The 7,938-nt window shown below is 41.5% G+C and overlaps 1 pseudogene; it reads left to right on the forward strand.

Moving 5' to 3' along the window:
• The first annotated feature begins 3,350 nt into the window (after positions 1–3,350).
• On the forward strand, positions 3,351–7,670 carry LOC127790461 (uncharacterized; annotated as a pseudogene).
• The last annotated feature ends 268 nt before the right edge of the window (positions 7,671–7,938 follow it).

Consider the following 7,938-nt stretch of genomic DNA (forward strand, 5'->3'; position numbering starts at 1 on the left):
TATGGGCTCTATATATAGACATAAAGTCCTAGATCCCTTTCCTTTTATAACTTGGAATCCCTCTCCCAATTGAACTTTGAGACTCTCAAAACCTTCTCCTATTGGGACTAGGAGACTCTTAATCCAATTCCATCTCATACATGGATTCTCATTCTTCTTTAAATACATAGTCCCACTTAATTAATAATAATACAAAAATTATTATTAAAACTCTCAAATAATAATAAAACTCCAAAATTACCTTCATGCCCTTGCATTTAATTTCTACAAAAAAAATGTCATTTAAATGCTATTTAAATACTATTCTCTCAATTAAGAATCTAAATTGCCACCTTGGCAAATTCCTTTAACTCCAACATTAAAAAGAAATAAATGCTATTCTTTTCCTTTAAAATCTCTAAATTGCCACATTAAATAATTAATTGGCAAAATCTCTTAATCAATGCTTTAATAATTAATTAAATAATTCCTGAATAAATACTGGGCCTTCTAATGGGTCGTTACATGCTTCCTGTTCTCTAGTTTCTTTTGATGATTATTCTTCGTCTTCACTCAACAACCTCTGAAACAACACCCTTTTTGATTCATCAGACTTCCCCTTTTTTTTCTCCTCCTCAACATTACCATCTTCGTCCTCTATTCCCCGCATCACCTTCTTCAACCTAAGCATGTTATTTTCAAAACTGAGTTGTCCATTTTAAAGGCCTGGTGGCAGATTTTGCCATTGAAATTTGACTAGTCTTTAATTATGATTGCAAGCCTGTGCCTCCCCCTCCTCCTCCTTCTTCGGTTGCACTTTTTTCTTGCTTCACTGATGGTTCAGATGCTTCCTGTTCTCTAGTTTCTTTTGATGATTATTCTTCGTCTTCACTCAACAACCTCTGAAACAACACCCTTTTTGATTCATCAGACTTCCCCTTTTCTTTCTCCTCCTCAACATTACCATCTTCGTCCTCTATTCCCCGCATCTCCCTCTTCAACCTAAGCAAGTTACTTTCAAAACTGAGTTATCCCTTTTAAAGGCCTGGTGGCAGATTTTGCCATTGGAATTTGACTAGTTGATAGAGCACATATTTTCATATTATTTAGCCCTCATATTTAGTCTTTTTGCACATTAGTTGTGTCATTTTATTCATCTTGACTTTATTTCATTTTATTTTATAGGAATTGGGCTTCACACTATTTTACTTTATTTTTCCAGGTTTAGGGCTATGGGAGCATGAGATGGGGCATGAGACGTCTTGATGGCAATGAGATATCTTGGAAATTGGAGATAGAGAAGTAAGGGCAATTTTAGCAGATTTAACCTCCTGCACTTCTTTCAGTATTTTGGCCAAGATAAAATTCTAGAATGAAGATGATGTCTTCAGAGATACTGTAGAGAACTTCTTGGGATTTCTGGAATGGTATGGTTTGTCCAAATCCGAGTTCGTTTGGGCCTTCAAACAGCACTTCAAAGTCGGGGCTAGGAAGTTGGGTCAAATTAGGAAAGCTGCACAGATGCTGATTCTTTAAAAGGCCATATCTTGGGCGTCCGATATCCAAATCAAGTGATTCAAAAGCCCAAATTCATCTAATCTTCCTGATCTACAATTATTATGAAGAGGATGAGGCCCATAACGCACACTAACCTATCCGAAATCGGCTATGAAGTTGCAGTAACCTAGGGTTTCCTCCTTAAGCTCTACTTAAGCACCTTAAGAGGCCATTAAAAGAGAGTATTCTTTTGAAGGGCGTGAACAGTAGCCACCTTTCCTTCTCTCCATTGTTCTTGTCAAGATGGAAGGCTAAGGATTTTGTAATCAGTTGCAATACCATCCTTGTTCCCGGTTTGAGTATTTGGTTTTAATGGAAATCTATTTTTTAGTTTTAACTTTATTGTTCTCTTGTTTCTGTTCTCTCTTAAATCTGTGTATGTGTTGATACCGGTTGGATGAATGCATGCATTGTCTTTGTTTGAGAATCCAAAGTTTTTGTGCTCGGTTGAGGCTTTAACTAGAAGCAAGAACAACCTGTTTGGATGGTATTTCAATCAGTCTCGAATCTGTGCAAAAAGGGAATCAAAACTGATAGATTGAACCAAGAGGTTTCTGAAATCTTTTTATTGGTTTTCTTTCCAATCTTTGGCAGTTGTTAAAGGATTTTTCTGATTTTTGATTTGAGGATTAAAACTAAACAAATTGTTTATTGAGAAGGCGATGAAAACTGGGATAGAAGGTTTGTTTGCAACTGATTGCATCTTGATTCATTGTGTTCTTGCATATCTTGTTTTCTGTTTTTCATCAAAAACTCCCCCCCCCCCGTTTAGCCTTGTTTTGACAGATCCGTTATAGGTTCGTTGGGAGATGACTTTGGGTTGCACCCCTATTGCAAATCTGAATCATCATTCATCTAATCTATCGGTGTTCGACAGCCCCGATCAGATTTTGGCGCCGTTGCCACTACAGAACCAATCTTGTTTCTGTCAAAAGAAGACTGATTCAAAAAAAATATATATATATTCTTTGATAATCTAATAGCAGAAGTTGTGGTTGCTACTTGGTATATAGGTTGGAAACTAGCTGGTTGCGGGCTACCGGTCCAAAGTGAGTTAACCATACTCGGCACCACGTACCAAGTTTATGCCATAAATCAAGAAGTGAACATGCCTTCAGGTATAGCTGCTGACAGAAAACTCTTATTCTCTGTTTTGTAGTGAGACCAGTAAGCTGCATCCAAGTGTAAGAGATAGCCAAATTCAGCAGTTTTGACAGCAAACTCAGCAAACTCTTATTCAGCAGTTTTGACACCCTCCATGACAGATAGCAAAATTTAAGGATTGAGAACAAGATACCGGTTCTATCCTCTTCCTTTCTCATCCTTACTTGATGTTCTTTCATGTCTTTATGCCTCCCTTGATGTTTTCTTGCATTTAGAGTGGTCTTTGAGGCAAAACAGGAGCTGATTTGATAAAAAAAAAAAATGATTTTGACAGTTACTGTTCACTGCTTCCCACTTTCTCCGATTGAGCTGAAACTTGGTGTCCAAAGAAATGGGGTTGTGAGGATTATGAGTCACTGCTTTGCGATGAGGAGATCGTTTTTTTGGCCAAATTCCAACGGTTAGACCACTTTTTGGTCCATTTTGTGTTTCTCAGTGGCTAATTTTGTGTGGTTTTTAGTGTTTTTAGGTCCCTCAGTGTTTTAGTGTTGAAATTTTGTGAAAAAAAATGCTTAAAAAATCATCTTAGGGCTTCTTGATTGATAGATTTTATGTGCCTTACGTTTTTGCGTTTTTGATGTGCATAGGCCAGTTTGTGTGCTGTTTTTTGTGAGTCATTTTGAGTGTGTTTTTGTGCTGATCTTTAGTGCATGACCAGGTCCTCTAAGGACATACCAATTGACCTAGACCTTGAAATAGAAAGGACCCTTAGGAAGCAAAGGAAGGCTAGAGAGTTAGAGCTTCGGATAGCTGATAATCCTCCTGCCTCTTCTGCCACTGCATCTGATATTCCTTCTGTTTCTATACCTACCCCTGACTTAAACACAATGGCGGGTAATGGGAATGAACACAATCGGAATGGAAATAATGGAAATAATGTAAATCATGGTCATTTGGATGGTAGAACCATTAGAGAATTGGCTGCCCCTGATGTGCACTACCAGTCTTTATGCATTCAATATCCCCAATTGGATGCAACCTTTGAATTGAAATTTGGGCTAATCCATTTGCTTCCCAAGTTTCATGGCCTTGCAGGTGAAGATCCGCACAAGCACCTCAAGGAATTCCATGTTGTTTTCTCCACAATGAGGCCACAAGGAGTTGATGAGGAGCAGATAAAACTTAGGGCCTTCCCATTTTCATTGGATGGAGCTGCAAAGGATTGGTTATACTACCTACCACCTGCTGCCATCACAAGTTGGGATGGGCTAAAAAGAATCTTTTTGGAGAAGTTCTTTCCAGCATCCCGAACAGCCGCCATTCGGAAAGAAATTTGTGGCATAAGGTAGAATCATGGGGAGACATTACATGAGTATTGGGAGCGATTCAAGAAACTCTGTTCTAGTTGTCCACACCATCAAATCATTGACCAGCTGCTGGTCCAATACTTCTATGAAGGTCTTATTCCAATGGATAGGTATTTGGTGGATGCAGCTAGTGGAGGAGCCCTCTCTGAAAAGACACCAGCAGCTACTCAAGAGCTAATCTCCAAGATGGCACAGAATGCCCAATAGTTTGGTACCAGGTCAGCCACTCCCATGAGACAGGCCAATGAGATTGGTGTTGCTGCCATCAATGACCAACAGAGGATAGAGAACAAATTGGAGGAATTGGCCTCCATGGTCAGACAGCTAGCCCTTGATAAAGGACAGTCCAAATCTCAGCAGGTATGTGGTATTTGTTCATTATCCTCCCATGGTACTGACCAATGTCCTCAACTGCAGGAGAATACAGAAGCTTGTGCTGGCATTTTTCCAGGAAGACTCTTCCAGCCACAACAACAAAGATATGATCCATATGCTGCCACCTATAATCCAGGGTTGAGAAATCATCCGAACTTGAGGTATGGAGGTCCTTCCAACCAGCCATTCCAGCCACAGTAGCAGCAACCTCAGCAGCACATATTCAATGCAGCAACCGCAACCAGTACCTAAATCCGAATCAAGCTTGGAAGATATCATGAAGCAGCTCGTTGCCAACAATCTCCAGTTTCAGCAAAGGACCGACACTGCCATACAAAATTTGGAGACACAGATTGGACAGCTGGCAACTAACATCAGTGAGCTACGGAGTCAAGGTTCGGGTCAGTTGCCTTCACAGCCAGTTTCAAATCCAAGGGGCAATGTAAGTGCTATCGTTCTCCGCAGTGGCAAGGAGCTAAGCAGCCCACCCTCTCCACAACCAGAATTTGGGCAGCAACAAGAAAGCCAAAAGGAAGATCAGCCTCCTCCCATTCAAAACGACAAGCAGCCCACCACCATTGATCAAGATAGAGGAGAGACTTCTCACAACCATCCACTGCCATTTCCTCACCGAGCCACTCAAAATAAAAAGAGGGCAGAAGCTGAGTTGGACAAGGAGATCATGGAAACTTTCAGAAAAGTTGAGGTGAACATACCACTCTTGGAGGTCATCAGACAGATTCCCAAGTATGCCAAGTTTCTCAAAGACTTGTGCACCCACAAAAGGAAACTGAAAGGAAATGAAAAAATCAACTTGGGAAGAAATGTGTCAGCATTGATTCAACCTGCCATGCCTCAGAAATGCAAAGATCCAGGGACTTTCACCATTCCTTGCACTATTGGAAATTTGCAATTTCATAATGCTATGTTGGATTTAGGAGCCTCTATTAATGTGATGCCTAAATCTGTGTATTCTTCTTTGCAGGCACATTGACATCTACAGGAGTGGTGGTCCAGTTGGCAAATAGGAGCATAGCATACCCTGAGGGAGTATTAGAGGATGTATTAGTAAAGGTAAAGGATTTCATATTCCCTGCTGACTTCTATGTTTTAAATATGGAGGATGATCACACACCCGGACACGCACCACTTATTCTAGGTAGACCCTTCTTGAAAACTGCAAGGACAATAATTAATGTGCACGAGGGTACTTTATCTATGGAGTTCGCTGGTAACACCATTCAATTCAATATCATTGATGCCATGAAGTATCCCTTAGAAGATCATTCTGCCTTGCATGTTAACTTTATTGACTTAATGGTGGAGAAAGCATGTGTTGAGTTGTATAATCTTGAGTCTGAATTCCCCACCATCCATAATTTTCCTGATGATATGCATTGCCCTCAGAGTCATGACGGACTCAGTAAGTGTAGTGTTTGTTCTGAAATAGATGAGTTTTTGAGTATTGTTGAGAGTGCACCTTCTCATACTATATCCGATTCTCATGTGCCTCCCATAGAGGAAGTTTCTGTTGTTGAGAATGTAGTGCAGGTAGGTGGCAACATAAACAGACTGGTGCCCTCAATTCAACAGCCACCCACCTTGGAGTGTAAGCCCCTGCCCGAGAATCTGAAGTACGCCTACTTGGCGGATGGAGACAAGCTACCCGTGATCATCGCCGACAACCTTCAGCCTGACCAAGAGGAGAAGTTGCTGAATCTATTGAAGCAACATAAGAGAGCCATAGGTTAGTCGCTTGCAGACATTCCCGGTATATCCCCTTCCTTATGCATGCACAGGATTCATTTAGAGGAAGGAGCTCGACCAGTGAGACAGCCCCAAAGGAGACTCAATCCCACCATTCTAGATGTGGTCAAGAAAGAGGTAAGTAAACTACTTTCAGCTGGCATTATTTATCCTATCTCTGATAGCAAGTGGGTGAGTCCAGTGCAGGTAGTTCCGAAGAAGACAGGATTCACAGTGGTAACCAATGAGAGGAATGAGCTAGTGCCCATGCGAGTACAGAATAGCTGGAGAGTCTGCATTGACTATAAGAGGCTCAACCAAGCTACCAGGAAGGATCATTTCCCACTCCCATTCATTGATCAGATGCTAGAGAGGTTAGCTGGAAAGTCCCATTACTGCTTTCTTGATGGTTTTTCTGGTTATTTTTAGATTTGCATAGCACCGGAGGATCAGGAGAAGACCACCTTCACCTGCCCCTTTGGCACTTTTGCATACCGGAGGATGCCATTTGGTCTATGTAATGCCCTAGGTACGTTCCAGCGATGCATGGTGAGTATATTTTCAGATTTACTTGAGCATTGCATGGAAGTTTTCGTGGATGATTTTTCTGTTTATGGGACCTCCTTTGATGAGTGTCTAATCAGTTTGGGTAGAGTCCTAGAGAGATGTGTTGAGAAGAATCTTGTCCTAAATTTTGAAAAATGTCATTTCATGGTTGAGCAGGGGATTGTTTTGGGTCATGTTGTGTCCAAGAGGGGTATAGAGGTTGATAAGTCCAAGGTCGATATCATTTCTTCTTTGCCTTACCCCGCGTCTGTGCGGGAGATACGTTCTTTCCTTGGACATGCAGGATTCTACAGGAGATTCATCCCAGACTTCAGCAAGATTGCCCTTCCAATGTCCAACCTGCTTCAGAAGGATGTGGAATTCAAATTTGATGAGTCTTGCAAGATGGCCTTTGAGGAGCTCAACAGGCGCTTGACTTCTCCACCCATCATCCAGCCACCCAACTGGGACTTGCCATTCGAGCTCATGTGTGATGCTTCCAATTATGCAGTTGGTGCCGTCCTTTCACAACGAGTGGAGAAGAAGTCACACGTCATTGCTTATGCCTCGCGCACTCTGGACAACGCCCAAGCAAACTACACCACTACTGAAAAGGAGCTTCTTGCCATTGTGTTTGCTTTAGATAAATTTCGCTCTTATCTCCTGGGTTCTAATGTTGTCGTGTTTTCTGATCATGCAGCTTTGAAATATCTCTTGATGAAGCACGATGCCAAACCCAGGTTGATACGGTGGATGCTCCTGCTTCAAGAGTTCAATGTTGAGATCAAAGATAAGAGTGGAGCTGAGAATCTTGTGGCTGATCATTTGAGCAGGCTTCCTTCCTCTTTAGATGCCACTACCATGGACTGTCAACCTATCAAAGATGACTTCCCAGATGAGTTACTCTATCACTTGCATGGTACTGAGCCCTGGTATGCTGACATTGTTAATTTTCTAGCTGCATCTGATATCCCTGCCCATCTTAAGAGAGATTAGCTAAGTAAATTTAAAAGTCAGGCCAAGTACTATGTATGGGATGATCCATATCTATGGCGCATGTGTAGTGACTAAGTCCTTAGGAGATGTGTGCCCGATATTGAGTTTGCTTCAATCTTGCATTTCTGTCATTCACTTGCATGTGGTGGTCACTTTGGTCCTCAACGCACAGCTAGAAAGGTCCTAGACTCAGGTTTATATTGGCCATCCCTTTTTTGAGATGCTCATACATTTTGTAAGAATTGCACACGTTGCCAGCACACAGGAT

This window comes from Diospyros lotus, chromosome 1 (assembly GCF_014633365.1).
Source record: "Diospyros lotus cultivar Yz01 chromosome 1, ASM1463336v1, whole genome shotgun sequence".
Lineage (NCBI taxonomy): Eukaryota > Viridiplantae > Streptophyta > Magnoliopsida > Ericales > Ebenaceae > Diospyros > Diospyros lotus.